This window comes from Meriones unguiculatus, chromosome X (assembly GCF_030254825.1).
Source record: "Meriones unguiculatus strain TT.TT164.6M chromosome X, Bangor_MerUng_6.1, whole genome shotgun sequence".
Classification (NCBI taxonomy): domain Eukaryota; kingdom Metazoa; phylum Chordata; class Mammalia; order Rodentia; family Muridae; genus Meriones; species Meriones unguiculatus.
Window position 1 is genome coordinate 30,691,709 of NC_083369.1, and position 19,293 is coordinate 30,711,001.

The 19,293-nt window shown below is 36.8% G+C and overlaps 1 pseudogene; it reads right to left on the reverse strand.

Moving 5' to 3' along the window:
- Positions 1-15,839: 15,839 nt before the first annotated feature.
- LOC110540773 (melanoma-associated antigen B16-like) lies at positions 15,840-18,620 on the reverse strand (annotated as a pseudogene).
- Positions 18,621-19,293: the final 673 nt, after the last annotated feature.

Consider the following 19,293-nt stretch of genomic DNA (forward strand, 5'->3'; position numbering starts at 1 on the left):
CAGGAGCTCCACAAGGACCAAATGTATCTGGGCACAGGGGTCTTTTCTGAGAATGTTTCTCCAACCAAGGACCATGAATGAATATAACCTAAAACCCCTGCTCAGATGCCCACGGCGGCTCAGTATACAAGCGGGAGCCCAGTAAAGCGAATAGGGACTGTTTCTGACTTAAACTCAATGGCTGGCTCTTTGACTCCACCCCCCACCCCAAAGGAGGAGCTCACATCCCCTATCAGTGGACTTAGAGAGGAGCTGGGAGGAGATGAGGAAGTGAGAGTGGGATTGGAAAGAGTGGGATTGGAGGGAGCTGGCTACAGCTGGGATACAAGGTTAATAAACTGTAACTAATATAAAAAAACAAATAATTAAAAAAGAAATAAGTAGATAGACAAAAGTATATAGAGGAGAAAGTCATAAGGAAGACAGAGGACACAGTGGATCTGTTTTAAATGTGGAAGGAATGAATATAGTCATTTTATTTGAGAGGTAAAAATATATGCCCAATAATGCACATGAGTTGACAGTTTTGATGAATTAATTGTAAAGCAGTAAATTCTAGATGAAAAATCTCAGGAGTCATTCCATTATACTATAGAGATTCTCCAATATTACTAGCTCATACCAATAACTCATGATCAAATATTCTAGTATTGTATTTAAGTAGTAGGGCTTCTGAAACCAATTATCTCTATCTATAGTTGAATCATACTAGTCCAGTGACTTGATTGCATTGCCTGTGCATAAAACTAGGCATAGAGAATTGAATAAATGAATCACAGAAATAAAATCCCTATGCATAAATATTGTATGTAAACAATAGAATATTACTGAACCATAAGCAGAAATCTTGTTATTTATGGGAATATAGATAGGATTGATAATGTTAAGTGAAATAAACTGGGCAGACAGAATTATATTTAGCTAAATTATCTTCATTAAATAGAAGAAATAGACAAGGTACAGTAGAAAAAGAACTGAAGAATTTATGAAGGTAAAGGTCTCCCTCAGGGTATTCAGACTTTGTCTGCACCTTGTGTTATCATATGTTCGTAGTTACTTAAACACTTTTAGTATTAAAGTAAGAAATATCTCCAATTCATAAGAGAAATTATTGTTATGTATGTTCAAGAATTTAAGAATATTTTTGTATTTCCTTTATAAATTTTGATTCATATAATAATGGAAGTACTGGTCAAGATTTGGTAATGATATGATTAGTACTATATGTACTATTCAGTCTAATATCTAATGTTTAAGAAAATGGTATTATTTATGAGCTTCTTCAGGAAGTATAAATTAAGAATATATAATCTATGCCATTTACAAATTAGCATATATAACATGGGATGTTTATAAAACACTGTCCCAGTTTGTTTTCTGTTGCTGTGTTAAGTATAGTGAACAAAAGAAATTGTGGTGGCAGTATAGATTTCATCTTCCATGGTACAGTCCATCCTTCCTATAGGATATCAGGGCAAGAACTCACACATGAAAAAAAAATAAACAATGCAGAAACTTGAAGAAGAAACCATGGAAGAATGTTGCTTTCTGTTATCCTCTCAAGCTCATATATAGCTGCCTTTCTTATATATCTGAGAACCTAGGATCACATCAGACTGGGCCCTGCTACATCACTTGTCATTCAAGAATGCTTTCCCATGGGCATCATACAGGTCAACCTGATGGATATAATTTCTTAATTGAGATTTCAAATTCTCAGTTGTGACTAAAGATAAATATATGTACCATGTTACAAATAAATATAAATAGAAATTTATATTAAGAAGGTAATAAAATAATTAGCAGTATGTCACTTAGCCATAAGATCACTTAGATTACCTTATAAATTGTTGAATATAATTATAAAGTAAAAGATTTAAATGAGTTATTGTTTGAAATAAAAATAAAATTTGCATCCTAATTCCTAGAAGAAAATATATAGTAAAATGCCACAAAATGAATGTTTCTCATATTTTTATTTTATTTATTCAGGTTACATCCTGAATTTAACCCCCACTCTCCTCTCCTCCTAGTCCTACTCTCTCTTTCTTGTCCTCCATTCCTCCTTCTCTATTCATCAAAAAAGGGGACAACCACCCCAGCCCTCACCAAATGTCATCAGAATTGAATGCATCCTCTTCCCTTTGGACTGGCAAGGAGCCTCACCATGGGTTGGGGGAATGATCAAAATCAGCAACAGAGTCCATGACAGAGTCAGCCCTGTCTCCCCTTATGTGGGAACATTAACTCGGGGCTGCCTATCTGCTACATCCATACATCCATGTAAGGCACCTAAGTCCAGTTTATTCATGGCTCTTCTTTGGTGCTTCAGTTTCCACAATCTCCTCCAGGCCCTGGTTATTTGGCTCTGTTGGTCTTCTTGTGGAGCTTCTGTCCTCCAGCTCCTTCTATCCTTTCCCTCACTTTTCCACAAAACTCCCTACACTTTAGGCATAAAGATAGAGCAGATATTGAGGGAATATCCTGACCCAACCTGGGACCCACCCCATGGAAGAGTGCTAAACCTTGACATTATTCAATATTATATTATGCTCACAGACAGGAGACAAGCATAGCTATCTTCTGAGAAACTCCACCCAGCAGCAGACTGAAAGATGGAAAGATGGAGAGACTCATAGTCAATTTTTTTTTTTTTTTTACTTTTTACAAAGTAGAGAGTTTGGATTCCAAGTTCATTTCAGATTGGAAATATTTAATAAGAATTTACTGGGTACCTCCAAAGAACTTTAAGAATTAATATTAGAATATTATCAGGAAAGGCAGTAAGAAAGGCAAAACAAAGTGTCTCAGAAAAAATATGTCTAACTAGGTTTATTATTCTTATCTTCGTTTTAGCCAAATTAGGAAAAACTCCATGCAAATGATGGCTTGTATGACTAAGGACTAACCATTAGATATTGAAGGCCAGGTATTATTTCTAGGACACACTTCACCTAAGATTTGTATAACTTTGCATATAATGGAAAATTTGAATTTCCATTTTTTGGCATGCCAGTTGGCATACCAAATGCTTTAGAAATTCCTGGAAGGATGCATAAAATGTGCAGAAGTGGAAATTCCAAAAGATTTCTTGTAGGTTACATAAAAAGGACCAGAAAGAGTGCTTCGAAAAAAGATGGGTTTATCTGAGAAAGCAACAGATTTGCACAGTGGTTGTACAAGGTTACATTTCCATCAGCAGTGGAGGTTTCCCCTTTCTCCACATCCTCTCTAGACTGTATTGTTGCTTGAGTTTTTGATCTTAGCCATTCTGATGGGTGTAAGGTGAAATCTCAGTGTCATTTTGATTTTCATACCCTCTGATGACTAAGGATGTTAAGCATTTCTTTGAATGTTTCTCTGCCACTAGATATTCCTCTATAGAGAATTCTCCGTTTTATCTCTGTACCCCATTTTTAAATTGGATTACTAGATTTGTTACTTTTTAACTTCTTGAGTTCTTTATATATATACTATAGATATAAAGTATATATATACTATAGATATAAAGTATATATATATATATATATATATATATATATATATACTTTATATATATAATATAGATACCTTCCGCAGATATAGGGTTGGTGAAGATCCTTTCCCAGTCTGTAGGCTGTCATTTTGCTCTGATGACAGTGCCCTTTGCTTTACAGAAGATTTTCAGTTTCATGGGGTCCCATTTATTGATTGTTGATCTTAGAGCCTGTGCTGTTGGTGTTCTGGAATAGTGCTTCCTCAATGTCCAGCTATACCACTCTTAGGCATTTATCCAACATCAGCTCAAGTACACAGCAAAATCATTTACTAAGCCACGTTTGTAGTAGCTTTATTCGTAATAGCCAGAACCTGGAAACAACTCAGATGTCTATCAACAGAGGAATGGATACAGAAATTGTGGTACATTTACAAAATAGAATACTACTCAGCAATTAAAAACAAGGAAACCGTGAAATTTACAAGCAAATGGTGGGAACTAGAAAAGATCATCCTGAGTGAAGTATCCCAGAAGCAGAAAGACACACATGGTATATATTCACTTATAAATGGATTTTAGACATATAATATAGGATTAACATACTAAAATCTGTTCACCTAAAGAACCTAATCAAAAAGGAGGACCTTGGGTAAGCTGACCAATCCTCACTCAGAAAAGCAAATGGGACGGATATTGGAAGAGGGAGAAAACAGGGAACAGGACAGGAGTCTACCACAGAGGGTCACTGAAAGACACTATCAAAGTAGATGCTGAGAATCATAGCTAAACTTTGGGCAGAGTGTATGGAATCTTATGAAAGAAGGAAGAGTTAGAAAGACCTGGAGGGGACAGGAGCTCCACAAGGAAGCTATAGAACCAAGAAATCTGGGCCCAGGTGCCTTTTCTGAGACTGATACTCCAAGCAAGGGCCATGCATGGAGATAACCTAGAGAGTCTCCATGATGGTTCCCTAATAAGGGGAATAGGGACTTTCTCTGACATGAACACAGTGGCTGGCTCTTTGATCACCTCCTCTGAGGGTGGACAAGCCTGAACAGTCCACAGTGGAAGACAATGAGGCCAGTCCTCACGAGACCTGTTAGGGCAGGGTGAGAGGGAAGGGGAGGAGGACCTTGGCTATCAGTTGATTTAGAAAGGGGCATGGGAGGAGATGAAGCAGGGGAGGATAAGATTGGGAGGAAATGAGGGAGGGGTTACAGCTGAGATACAAAGTGAATAAACTGTATTTAATATAGACAATAAAAAAATATAATTTAAAAAAAAAAGTGAGGTGGTCCTCCACTATCAGTGGACCAGGGGAGGTGTGTAGTGGAAGAAGAGAGAGGGAAAGTTGTTGTTATTGAGAGGAGACGATGGAAGGGGCCATAGCTGGGATACAAATTGAAGAAATTGTAATAAATGATAATTATAAAAAATGTTAAAGAATAAAAAATGAAAATAAGTAAATTAAATTAAAAATGCATTACTACCTTGGTGTAATTTAACCAAGAGTGAACCTAGATCTGAATTTCCTGTTCCTCTCCATGGGTCTTTCATTCTCTCTTTTGTATTAGTATGATTCTGTGCTTGCTTGAATGTTTTATTATTTATCCCCAGTTCTGTAATTTTCTATTACTAGCAGAGGTCTTTATTCTGTATTTATTGAATACCACAGAATGCATACTATGGGGAAGGAATAAGAGTTAAATTGCAGAACTTTTAACAGATTTTTACAAGGGATTAAGTTGCTGACTTCAGCTGACCCCAGCTGACCTAGATAACAAACAAATGCTATCAATCAACATCCATATCCTCTATTTATGATGTATATTCATTTTTGCAATGTTTGTTTCATCCTATTTATTATTTTTAGGAAATGATCACATTCAAATGCATTGTTGTCTGGATCCAGGACATGGAAAAGTATACAATTAAAGATTATAGTGATGCACTTAGATTGTGAAAGGTGATTTCATGGGAAATCCAAGACAAGTAAGGCTGACTGCTGCATTGTTCTCTTAAATGTAGGCAAAACAAACAGACTGGATATACAGTAGGATAGCAGTCTTAATCCTAAGTGACTTCAAAGTGTGTTATGAATTCAGACCAGTAAGTTTAATTATAATACATCGCCACATATAATTTCAACAACAAACTTTCTTCAAGAGACATATGGCTTTAAAATATCATGTTATTATTTTTTGTTTCATTGAAGAGAAAAAAAATTATACCCTCTCTTATGGAGTAGAGTTGCATATTTCTAAATAGTCACATATAAAATAGGTGACAATATATTGCTTTTGGCACTAAATTTAAAAAGCATCTCAGTTTCTTTCTTGATTACAATTTGTTCAGTCATTTGTTCTCATGAAATTAAACTGCCATGGACTGAAGGCAAAGAGAATAGAAGAGTAAGCTGCTATATTGTGAGTCTTATAAAACATCATTAAACCTTATGAAGAGAAAAATAATGCTGGAGATATGGCTCAGCTCTTTATAGAACACACTGCTCTTACACAACTCCCATGTTGGGGAGCCTATTGCTTGTAACTTGAGTCTCTATATGTTCCTCTATTTGTTTGGCTGTATTTGTGTGTATTACTTTGAGAGCTTTGATCATTTCCTCTTTATAACCCTCTAATAACTGCATAAGCATAGATTTGAGATAATTTTTCTGTGTTTCTGATAAATTAAAATATCCATTGATTTTTGGGTTGCTGGTAAAACCATGATATCCTGATTTTTGTTGGACATGTTCTTATGCCAGCCTCTAGTCATCTGCTTATCAGTAACCTTCGCTGTTTGATCCTTTTGTGAAGTTTGCATATCAGATATTGTGCATCTCAGATATATATTATGATTATAATAGTAGGAACATTGTAGTTATGAGGTAGCAAAGAAATAATATTATGGTTGGGGTGTCAACATAACATGAGGAACTGTATTAAAGGGTTGTAGCACTAAGACAGTTGAGAACTACTGAGCTAAATAATGACAAGCATATTTACATGTTTTTATGTTTTCTTTTACCATCCAGTCATGGATTCTGCATCTATTGCACTGTGGGCCAGTGGCCAACAAATCCCCATGGGAAGGGAGGACCATAGTAAACAATATACACATATGAAGAAATAATAAATCTTGCTATGAATAATAAAATAATATATTACTGAAAAATATAGACAATGTAAAAACACTAGATAACATGGAGTAGTTTGTCACTTAAATCTGCAAGTTTATCTATGAATTCTGTATGATTTGACAAAGTTTCCAATAAAATTTTGTGGAAGTAGAGAAGTTGATTCTAAGATTCATAATGAAAGGTAAAGTATGTTTAAACACCAAAACAAAAAGGAAGAAAGAATTTGGAGGATTTGTAGTATTTGTAGCAAATTAAATATTACTATATTCCTGTTAAAGTATAATAATTAAAGCAGTGTGCTATCATCATAACTGTCAAGAAAATCTGATAAAAGCAGACAGCTTAGAAATAGAACCATAAGATTAGGAACAATTGATTTTAAAATGTAATACCTAAAGAATTCAATGGAAGAAAAATATTTTAAGGCAAGATTTTTCCTTTATTTTTTGTCTTTATTATTATTATTTATGACAATTTATTCACTTAGTATCCTGGCTGTAGCCCCCTCTCCCATCTGTTCCCAGTTCCACCCTCCCTCTCTCAACCCCCTCTGTGTCCCTCCCATAGTACTGATAGGGAAAGTCCTCCTCCCCTACTATCTGACCCTCACCTATCAGGTCTCATCAGTACTGTCAGGAGCCTCTTCCTCTGTGGCATAGTTAGGCCACTTCTCCAGGGGAAGATGATCAAAGAACAAGCCTCTGAATTCATGTCAGAGAAAGACCACTGCTCTTCTTACTAAGAAATCCACATGGAGACTGAGTTGCCCATGGGCTACAACTGAGTAGGGGATCTAGGACTGCTCCATGCATCGTCCTTGGTTATGCATCAATCTCTGCAGGATCCCCTGCGCCAAGATTTTAGCCATATAATATAGGATAAACATAGTATAATCTATAGTCTTAAAGAAGCTAAACAACAAGGAGGACTCTAGGGAAGAGGCTTAATACTCTTTCAAAAGGGCAAACAGGGTAGACATTGGAAGTAGGGGAAGACAGGGAACAGGACATGAGCTTTCCACTGGAGGCCCCTGACTCTACCCAACAGGATATTGAAGTAGATGCTGAGCTCCATAGCCAAACTTTGAGCACAGTGCAGGGAATATGGTGGAAGAAGGGGGAGATACAAAGACCAGGAGGGGACACAAGCTCCAAAAGCAGACCAACAGAGCCAAAAAGGCAAGATTCTTACCTGGCAGTTATCTGGTTTGGAAAGATACTTCAATTCTCAATGAATGTCATAAATGAAAGTACAGCAAATCAGAAACAGAGTAGTATAAGTCCATAGAAAATTCAAAGATTAAGAGGAAATCTTGCTAAATATAAACAGACAAAACATTTAAAAGTACTATATTAAATATACAGATTTCACCATCTTCTTACCTCTAAAAAGGAAATTATCAAGGCCATCAAGAAGAGCAAATGTGGCACACTGGTAAAGTGTTTGCCTACAGTGCACAAACATTTAGATGCTGTCTCACATTTATAATCATGGTAATCACTCACAAAAACACATAAAGAAAAATGAGGAAGACTAAAAGAAAAAAATAATATCTACAGGTGTAATTCTACTGAGAGCAGGTGTGAACTTAGCTCTATGAGAAGAAGTGGTGAAAGGAAACATATTTCAAAGTTTTTTTAATTTTTTCTTTATTATTATTAGTTACTACATAAATGGTGTTGGTCTAACTGGATATCTACATGTAGAAAAATGAAAATAGATCCATACTTATCACCCTGCACAAAACTGAAGTCCAAGTGGATCAAAGACCTCAACATAAAGCCAGATACTCTAAATCGGTTAAAAGAAAAAGTGGGGAAGCCCCTAGAACTCATTAGTACAGGAAACAACTTCCTGAACAGAACACCAACAGCACAGGCTCTAAGAGCAACAATCAATAAATGGGACCTCATGAAACTGAAAAGTTTCTGTAAAGCAAAGGACACCGTCATCAAAATAAAACGACTGCCTACAGATTGGAAAAGAATCTTCACCAACCCTTTATCTGACAGAGGACTCATATCCAGTATATATAAAGAACTAAACAAGCTGAAAAGTGACAACACATGCTGGAGAGGTTGTGGAGAAAGGGGAACCCTTCACCACTGCTGGTGGGAATGTAAACTTGTACAGCCACTCTGGAAATCAATCTGGTGCTTTCTCAGACAACTAGAAATAGTGCTTCCTCAAGATCCATCTATAGCACTCCTAGGCATATATCCAAAGGAGGCTCAAGTACACAAAAAGGACATTTGCTCAACCATGTTTGTAGCAGCTTTATTTCCAGCCAGAAGCTGGAAACAGCCCAGATGCCCCTCAACTGAAGAATGGATGCAGAAATTCTGGTACACCTATACAATGGAATATTACTCAGCAATGAAAAATAAAGAAATCATGAAATTTGCAGGTAAATGGTGGGACCTGGAAAGGATCATCCTGAGTGAGTTGTCCCAGAAGCAAAAAGACACACACATAATATACTCTCTCATATAAACATACAACATAGGATAAACCCACTATAATCTGTACATCTAAACAAACTAATCAAAAGAGAGGACCCTAACTAAATTGCTCAATCCCCATCTGAAAGGCAAAGAGGGTGGACATCTGAAGAAGAAGAAAACAGGAAACAACCTAGGAACCTGCTACAGAGGGCCTCTGAAGGCCAGAAGAAGAAAACAGGAAACAACCTAGGAATCTGCCACAGAGGGCCTCTGAAAGCCTCTGCCCTGCAGACTATCAAAGCAGATGCTGAGCCTGATGGCCAACTGTAGGGCAGAGTGAATGGAATTTTCGGTAAGAAGTGGGAAATAGCAAGACCTGGAGAGGACAGGAACTCCACAAGGAGAGCAAAAGAACAAGAAAATTTGAACACAGGGAACTTCCCAGAGACTCATACTCACCAAGAACTATTCATGGAGATAACCTAGAACCCCTGCACAGATGTAGCCCATGGCAGTTCAGTGTCCAACCGGGTTACATAATAATGGGAAGAGGGACTGCCTCTGACATAATCTGATTGGCCTGCTCTTTGATCACCTCCCTCTGAGGGGGGAGCAGATTTACCAGGCCACAGAAGTTGACAATGCAGCCACTTCTGATGAGAACTGATAGACTAAGATCAGAAAGAAGGAGAGGAGGACCTCCCCTATCAGTGGACTTGGGGAGGGGCATGCATGCAGAAAGGGAGGGGGGAGGGTGGGACTGGGAAGGGAGGAGGGAGGGGCTTATGGGGCGATACAAAATGAATAAAGTGTAATTAATAAAAGTTAAATAAAAAATAAAAATAAATAAAAAAGTTAAATAAAAAAATTTTTTTAAAAAGTTGTTTAGATGAAATTTCCCATTGCCTGGTTTCTATGTATTTTTATTTGCTAACTATGTAAACCTTATTACCAATAGAGAAACCTTTTTTTAATAATAATAAAAAAGTCAATGTCATTGGTTATCATGCTAAATAATTCAACCATAAAACCTTTTTCCTAATTAACTGAAACTTTGTGTTTTGACCACAATTTCCTGGGGCTCCACCCTTAACCCCTCAGCCTCTTGTAATCTATTCTGATTTTTACATATATAAGTTGAATATGCTTAGCTTTCACGTAAAAAAAAATGCTTTGTGCCAAGGACTTCCTATGTTTTATTTTTATCTCAGAAAACGTTCAATGTGTGTTGCCTTAATATATACTTATCTCCCTTTAATGCACACTGGTTTTATCCAATTATTTTTTATTACATACTACCTTTACTTTTGGCTTCATTTGGTACTTGGAACTATTCACTTATGTCTCCTATTTCCATAAAGTGAAAGTTTTATCTTTCCTTACCAGAATGGAGGATAAATTGCTTCCTACTCTTATATATAATCAATGAAAAACACTCTTTGCCTAATATAATGTCTTCTACATTTATAAAGAGTACACTTAATCTGGCTCTTATAACATCATTCTAAAAGTAAAATCAAATTGTGACAATAACATGTTCACAATTTTCATTTTAACTAAATGATATCCTGTGTCATATCTGTAACATACCATCTTCAAATTTAATTTTGGATGAACTGGTAACAATGAATATTAAAAGTGTAGGAACTTGGGTTCTTTCTCTGACTCTCTCTACATTATATATATTATATATGTTTCCTAATTAACATGTATCCTGAATAGCATATATATACTTATATGTATATATATGCATATGTATCTTAAACAGAATTTGTATATGTAACTAATTATGCTGTATGCAATGATTGTAAAAATACACTTAATATGGACATACAGATGAGTGCCTTTATAATGTCTTCTAAAATATTTTATTACTATTAGTAGCTTATCTTTTTGCATAGTTACTTTGTGCATAAAGTTTAATGATTGTTTTGAAAGTGAAGTGTTCACAGAATATTTTTCTAGCATGCAAATAGAAAATTTATTGCATATAAATCCTCTGAATTGGAAATTTATAAGCAAAATTGTGAATAATAAGAAAGTAGTGTTAGTAGGTCTTGGTGACAGAAAAACATGTGAATGGTATTCTGTTTACATTCTAAGAATGAATTAATGAATGGAATGGCCTTCATATATATGTTTTATGACTCCTAATTTACTGGCATTTTTCATTTTAATTTATTTAAAATTAAATATATGCAGTGCATGATGGTGCACACCTATAACTCCAGCACTCAGGGAGGCAGAGGCACATGAATCTCTGTGAGTTTGAGGCCAGCCTACCAAGTGAGTCCAGGACAGCCAAGGCTACAAAAAGAAACCCTGTCTGGAAAAAACAAAAGTATGTTTGTGAATATCTCAATATTAATATATTAAATTGCATTTTGTCCTCCTACTTATAATTTTATCTTTCAAATCAAATCCAGTATGGTAGTCATTAAAATAATTTGTATGCTTACCGGTCTTTGAGCCCTTTGGTTCACTAGAAAAAATTAGTGACCTAACAAATGATTTTTGTCTCTTAACCAAATACAAACTCTTTTAAAGGCCATGCATGGAGACATCATAAGTACTACATAATAGGGTGATTCTGGTATGCCTCTTCTAATGGGAACAGTGTGAAGTCTCCTGAGTGTTAGTATTTTGGAACACAACCTGCTTCTGGGTTGCCCAGCAACCTATGACATCATCATATGTCACCTACCAGGTGATCACACCTGGAAGGCGTGGTTACCGTGCCCCCTTAAAAGGGCCAATCCGACACGTGGTCTCTCTCTTACTCTTACTCTCTTACTCTTCTCTCTCTTCTCTTTCTCTTGGGGCTCCCCCCTTTCCCCATCCCTCCTTTCCCTCTCTTTCCCCACCATTCCCTGCTACCCACTTCCTCCATACCCTTCTAATAAACCTCTGGCAGAGAATATCAGTTGTCCCCCTGCTTCATCTCTTTATGATTTTTAACACTGAGTAGTATGAAAAGAATGTCTGGCCAGTGTGTTGAACTCAAATTTTAATGAAAGCACACACACACACACACACATACACACACACACACACACACACACACACCAAGAAACAAAACAAAACAAACCTAAAATAAAACAAACAAAAGACAAGATTATTATAATGTACTAAGCAGTTGATTCTGGACAAAACTATCTCTCCTTCAAATTCAGGTCTCAGAAACAATAACATGGAGGAAAGAACTGTTTGTTAAGAAAGTTCATAATTAATAGCTTGATAGTGTTTGTTAATCCTTTCAATCTTTTTTTTAAATCTAATTTAATTACTTCAGATTCAGGGTCCAATTTATTATAACATACAATATAAGAAACCCAAATGAAAAACAAATCAGTGGTTCATAGATGGAAAAGATGTTGGTGAGAGTCAACTTATACCCCTTGAATTTTGCCCTGGGTGGTAGCTGAGTTGGTCAGCCTGCTATCTCTTTTGTACCCACACCATTAAGGCAATGTCTCCAGTACTGCCCCAGCTATTTCACCCAAGTTCATAAGGTGGTGTGGTGTTTGAAAGTCAACTTTCATGCTCTCAGACTCTTCAGGGCACTTCACCTGCTTTCCTCTGCTAAGGCCTTTGGGGCCAGTTCATCTGAGCCTTCACTAGTAGGGTCACCTATACTGTGCTGCCCAAGTAAGGTGCAAGGTCTACTCTGTGGATCCAAAGCTGCAGGATTTCCATGACACAGGGCAACAAAAAGGATATAGAAGAGTAGTCCTGGTGAGGAATCAATATGAAAAGTGTAGCAGAAGCCAGAGGCTTCAAACTAGACCAATGATTCATTGCAAAGAACATTTGCAAATAAAGATATTTGGGGGAAAAATGTATGCCCTGTGAAACACCAGGACACACTAAAGCTTTTTTGGCAAGTTGTTTATTTTACTTGTTTTGGTTTTGGGGGTTTTCATTTGTTTATTTTTTTATTTTGTGTTTTCTTTTGGTAGGGGAAGTTGCAAGGGCAGAGGGGCAGGTATTAAGGGACTGGGAGATGAGTAAGTTTGGGGTGCATGAAGTGAAATTTGCAAAGAATCAATAAAATATTTTGAAAAATTATTCAGGAAACAGAAGACCTGAGACATATTACAGAAATATGTCTAGAAGAATTAATATCAGAGGTTCAGACTAAGCCATTTAACAAACCAAGGTCTATGAGTATGAGCATCTTCATTTGAGAGGAATCTGATAAATTCTTATTTGGTTTGAATTTAAAATATCACCTACTGCTTTATGATTTGAATATTTGCTTCTTCTCTAGTGACACTGTTTAAAATGTTTTGGAGCCATTTAGAGGTAATAGCTGGCTGGCAGAAATAGAGCCTGCTTTAGGTTGTAGCCTGGTACTAGTATGACTCTCATCCTCCAGCCATGTGAACAGTCGCTGGCTAATGTTTCTGCCATCATGTACACAGTGACCCCACTATGTCTTCCTCACAACAATGGATTAAAATCCCATAAACATATTATATATATATATACATATATATATATTATAATACATAATATAATTATGTGTTATATAATATATTCTCTATTATATATTATAAATTACTTATTATATATTATGTTATATTATATATTATATAGTATATAGTATATGTTATGTTATATAATGTATTATGTGTTATGTATTATTTATTATATTATATATTATGTATATTATATATTAAAGATAATATGTAATAAATATATATTTTATATAAATATTTATACAAAATATGAAAATAAATATATAAATATTTATTATATAATATATAATATTATATAGTGTACATAAGATATATATTATATAATACATATTACATATATATTATATATAATATATATAATATTCCTAAGTAACCCAAAGCAGTTCAGTGTCCAAGTGTGTTCCATAGTAATGCGTACAGGGACTGTCTCTGACATGAACTGATTGGCCTGCTCTTTGATCACTTCCCCCTGAGGGGGGAGCAGCCTTAGCATGCCACAGAGGAAGACAATGCAGCCACTCCTGATGAGACCTAATTGACTAGGATCAGAAGGAAGGAAAAGAAGTCCTCCCCTATCAGTGGACTTGGGAAGGGGCATGCATGCATAGGGGGAAGGAAGGGAGATATTGGGATGGGAGGAGGGAGGGAACCACAGGGGGGATACAAAGTGAATAAAGTGTAATTAATAAAGAATTTTAAAAAAAGAAAAAAAATGGAGAAATTGATTCATTTCAGTTATGTATAAGTTTCTATAATCTTTGAAGAGGAACAACTACTTCCTTCATCTAAATCAGCAATATGTTCACTACTTATATCTTTATTAAAAATTAAGCATATGTTACTACATACAGTTTAAATCATACTAAAGATAATATATTTTAAAGTCTCTCTTGAACCAGGTATTTTCAGACTTTACCACTCCTGGGAAATGAGTGGTAACCCAGTGGCTTTTGAGTCCCTTTTACCTATAAACATGTCCATTAATTATTTGTAAATGAAGCCTTAGTTTATTATCAATATTCAGCAGCCAGATCTGGGGGACAGAGATGGACAGTTTTGACTCTTTCTGCATGAAAATTTTGTTTAAGTAAACAAAACTACAAAGACTGTTTTGCATTCAACTTTTGGATGTCAACTTTGGAGTGCATCACGTGCTGGTCTTACTACATCTCAGTTCTCTCCACCTCAAAATTTAACTTAAAAACTAACACTCTGAAAACGTTTACCTTGCCACAAACATATCGCATTTTCCTCCTTCAGAGTATTTACCCTTAACTGGATCGTAAGGACTGATTTACAAATAAACACTATCTATCATTTATCTTTAATATATTAGAAGATAATGTTACCATAATAAATATGTTCATAAGAGAAAGGACTACATGTTGTTTAATCTAGAACCCTAATAAAGTAAAATAACTATTGAAGAATAGAAAATGTTTATACAAAGTTCGGCTAATAAAACAGACTGCAAATGTGAATAAAAATTTCTTGAATTTTATTACACTTGACAACTATAAAGTGAAGAAACTCCACATATATCATGTAATTTTCCTGAAAAATGGAAATGTACAAATAATTAGAACAAATCTGTCTATGAGGTGGAAGCTTAGCAAACATATTTTGGTACTCCAGGTAATTATACAGCCAGATAAACTTATTCCACAATTAATTTTATGTCATGACAAAGATCTTATTATTAAATTTGTGAATGGCTTTCACTGGAGTTGTTTGAAGCTAAACAGTAATGCTATTATGTGCAATGATGTTCATGTATAAGGGATGAGCAGTGAATGAAAAAAATGGCATGGAACTTATACAAATTAGAACTATGCAGATAATAGACCTATCAACCTAGTTTTATTATCACCTTCTACCGGAGCCTGCCATCAGAGTCCCACGGTTCTTGAGTTGGGAGTGAGGATTAAAATAAATTAACTAACACACAACACATGGGACCTTTCCAAGAGGCTCTAGTGGAGACTAGACTGGACCAGCAGCCTGGCTTTATTGCAGACTGCTTTTTAAGCCAGAGTAAAAACAGCTCAGCACAATGGGTTGAATTCACAAGGAGGTGAAACAAGAGGTGTGATTTTGACAAGCTATCCCACCTGCTGTCACAAACAAAAGGAGATGGACTTGGAAATTCTTCCCTGACTTCAGTGGAGACCTGGTAAAACCAGTCTTTCCCTGAGGTTTAAATATCAAAGCAGCTGCTAGAACAGCAATTCCCAACAACCTTCAAATCTAAAAATTCTCTGAAATTATTAAGGAGTAATTTATCTATGATTGTACTAGAAATGAGGGAACCTGCTGCCCATGGCACTAGATCTAGCACCAAAAGCAGAACTAGGGCCAGCATGGTCTCAAATCATGGCAGGGGTTCTCTCTTCTTCTATTAGAGCCTCTTCATGCTGAGAAGGGAAAGCAGTAGGGTTTGTCCCATGAAGACTGGCCACAACTCTAATACTTTCATCTTACTAGTTTCAGCTCAAGCCTAGGGTCCCCACACATATTCATACTGCACAGGATCACTATTCGTTACTGTCTGGTACCTCATTATTGCTCTTCACTGTTAGATCTATAAAAGAATGAGGCTGTAAACCAATCTTCTATGCAAGAGGTTTATTAGGTGGGTATGGAGGTAAGAAGGTAACAGGACATGATGGAGAGAGAGAGAGCTAAAAAAGGGGAGGGGGCGCCGAGAGAGAGAGAGAAGAGTAAGAGGAGTAAGAGAGAGAAGTAAAAGAGAAGCAAGAGAGGCAAGAGAGCAGACACTTGTCGGAATGTCCCTTTTCCCTTTAAGGGGCAAGGTAACCACTCCTTCCAGGTGTGGCCACCTGGCCAGTGACACATAATGACATCATAAGTTGCTAGATAACCCAGGAGCAGGTTGTGTTCTAAAATGCTAACATTCACAAACTCATCAAATATAAGCTGTCTAGGGTCGCCAAAGAATTGTTTCATCCCAGCGTAGATTCCCACTGGATTCAACACTTCGCAAATCTCATCTTCAGCAGCACGGTTGCCTTTCAGGAAGATTGCCCCCAGGATGATTATCAGGAGACCTGTCTTATCACTATACTCATCACTGTACATCTCAACATAGGTGAGACCTAATTTGACAAAGAGGGCATAGTAGTGGTTGACAGGATCTACTTCCTTTATATCCAGGCCAAAGACTCCATTTGCTCAGCAGCTTTTGTTGGGATCAGTAAGCAGGCACCTCTACGGCCAGCCCCAAGGGACCTGACAAACCAGTTATCCGGCATTTGTGAAGACACCAAGAAGACCACCCGCTGCCCACCTGGAACCACCTGCGCATGCTCTGGGTCACCCTATAAGAGAACTCCTGGAGACCCCTCTCTCTCTTTCGCCTTGTCTCTCTGCGACCCCTTTACCCTTCCTCTAAAAAACCTCCCACGTGGAACTGATCTCGTGGTGTGATTTGTGAACCCGCCATGTAATCTTCACAGGTGCACGTTTCCTAACAGCTTTCATGAGGATTTCATAAAAACAAAATTCTTCTTTTCTGACAATGAGTCCCACTCTTTCAGTATCTTTTTCATTTGATACTTGTATAGCATGTAATTCACCAAAAAATTAACTTTCCCATCTGCACTCATCATAGGTAAATTCATGGGGGCTGGTTGACCTGGTGGATTGATTGGATTACCCTGCTCTTCTTGGTTACTAAGAACCTCAGCAGATTCTTTTGAAGAGGCACAGGGACTTGGAAAAAAAAAACAGAAGTACTAGGTGTCTCATCTTTAGGATCTTCCTGGTTGATAACCATAAGAGGATGAGAAGAAGAACATGGGTCTTCCTCATCATTAGAGATGTGTGTAATCTCTAGGGCCTGGTCCTCCTCACAGGTCTGGTCCTTCAGATAAGTGGCCATAAGAAGATGAGAGGTGAACATGACTCCTCCACATCCATGAGGACTGCTGCAAACTGTAGGTCCTGTGTCTCCTCACAGATCTGGCCTTGGTCATCTGCATACTCTGAAGTCTTCTGAAGTTGAGATGTAGATTCAATTCTAGTAGACCTGAAGTAAATAAGAGTGTAGGCAGCAAGGCAGTGGTGAGGAATCACTGTTTGAAAGAGAAAGAGAGGATGTGAGGGTAATCAGCAAAAGCCACTCCCAACAGATTTCTGAAAAACTTGTTATAAAGGTTCACAGGGGAAAACTGGTAGGTGACAATAAAGGACTTGCTGCGTGCTAGGTAAACCAACAATAAAGTTATCAGGATTCATAGTAGACACTGATTTGGCTCTATAATACCCATTCCTTTTCTAAATAAATAAAAAAGCTTCATAATCTCTGCAAGTTTAATCAACATGGAATCTGATGGGCTTAAGCTATATTCTGTTCCATAACAAAAACTAACACCTTAAAGGTAGGCATGAATTTCTATTTGTAGCCAAGGAACTAGAGGCAACTGATATCTGCTGGTAAGGGAAGACTCAGTTTTCTTTAAGGTAGGTTGACCATGCTCTGATAAGTGGCCACACACTCTCAAAACTACGTGAACAGCACAAATATTACTTAATGGGTTAAACAAAACAAGAACACAAAGTTGGATAAGAAGGGAAAGAGATTGCATGCAGAAAGTGTTTGGGGAAAAGGGGCATGAATATCATCAAAATTCTATGAAATTTTCTTTTTTAAATTTATTTATTTATTCTCTTGTACGTTATATCCTGACTGCATTTTCCCTTTGTTCTTCTCCTGCCAGCCCTTTCCTCCTCCCCACACTTCCACTTGCTCCCTGCAAATCACATCACCTCCATTTCCATTTGTAAAAGGTCAGGCCTCCCAGTGATATCAACCAAACATGACATATCAGGATGCAGTAAGACTCATCATTGGAGATGTGTGTAATCTCTAAGGCCTGATCCTCCTCAGAGGTCTGGTCCTTCAGATAAGTAGCCATAGAAAGATGAGAGGTGAACATGACTCGTCCACATCCACAAATTTCATCTTCGGTGGCACGGTTGCCTTTGAGGAAGATTGCCCCCAGAATGATTATCAGGAGACTGGTCTTAGGAAAGCTATACTCATCACTGTACATCTCAACATAGGTGAGACCTAATTTGACAAAGAGGGCATAGTAGTGGTTGACAGGATCTACTTCCTTTACATCCAGGCCAAAGACTCCATTTGCTCAGCAGTTTTCATGAGGATTTCATAAAAACAAAATTCTTCTTTTGTTTGCACCTCCCCTCAAATTAAGTTGGCAGAGGTAACCCAGTAGGTTGAAAAGGGTCTCAAAATCTCACATTGTTAGGAGTCCTACAAGAACAAATAAAAAGTAAAACCCTTCTCCCAAAGACTAAAATTGTGTTTTCTTAGAAATTTAGAAGTAAATGGTCATGTCCTCCTTATTTGAAAATTCTCTGGATAAAAGGCAAAAACTAAATTCCACAGAATGTTTGTGTATTGTGGTCATCTTCTTACTGCTGAGGAGCCTTACTTAGAAGCAAACAGCAGGTTTGTCTTCTTCATTGGAAATATACCTATGTCAGAAGATGACTACTTTTTCTCTCAGATCCTAGTACATGAAGTGAACTGTTCAGAATTTTGCTACCTTCATGTTAATTATTTAAAGAAATGAATCAGGGTAGTAAATGTGCTATCACTCCTATACTTCACTATATGGGTCACTCACTGTTCATTCAAGCTATATAACATAAATCTTGACAATATTTGAGACCCATTTATTTTGTTGAACTGATGTTTAATCT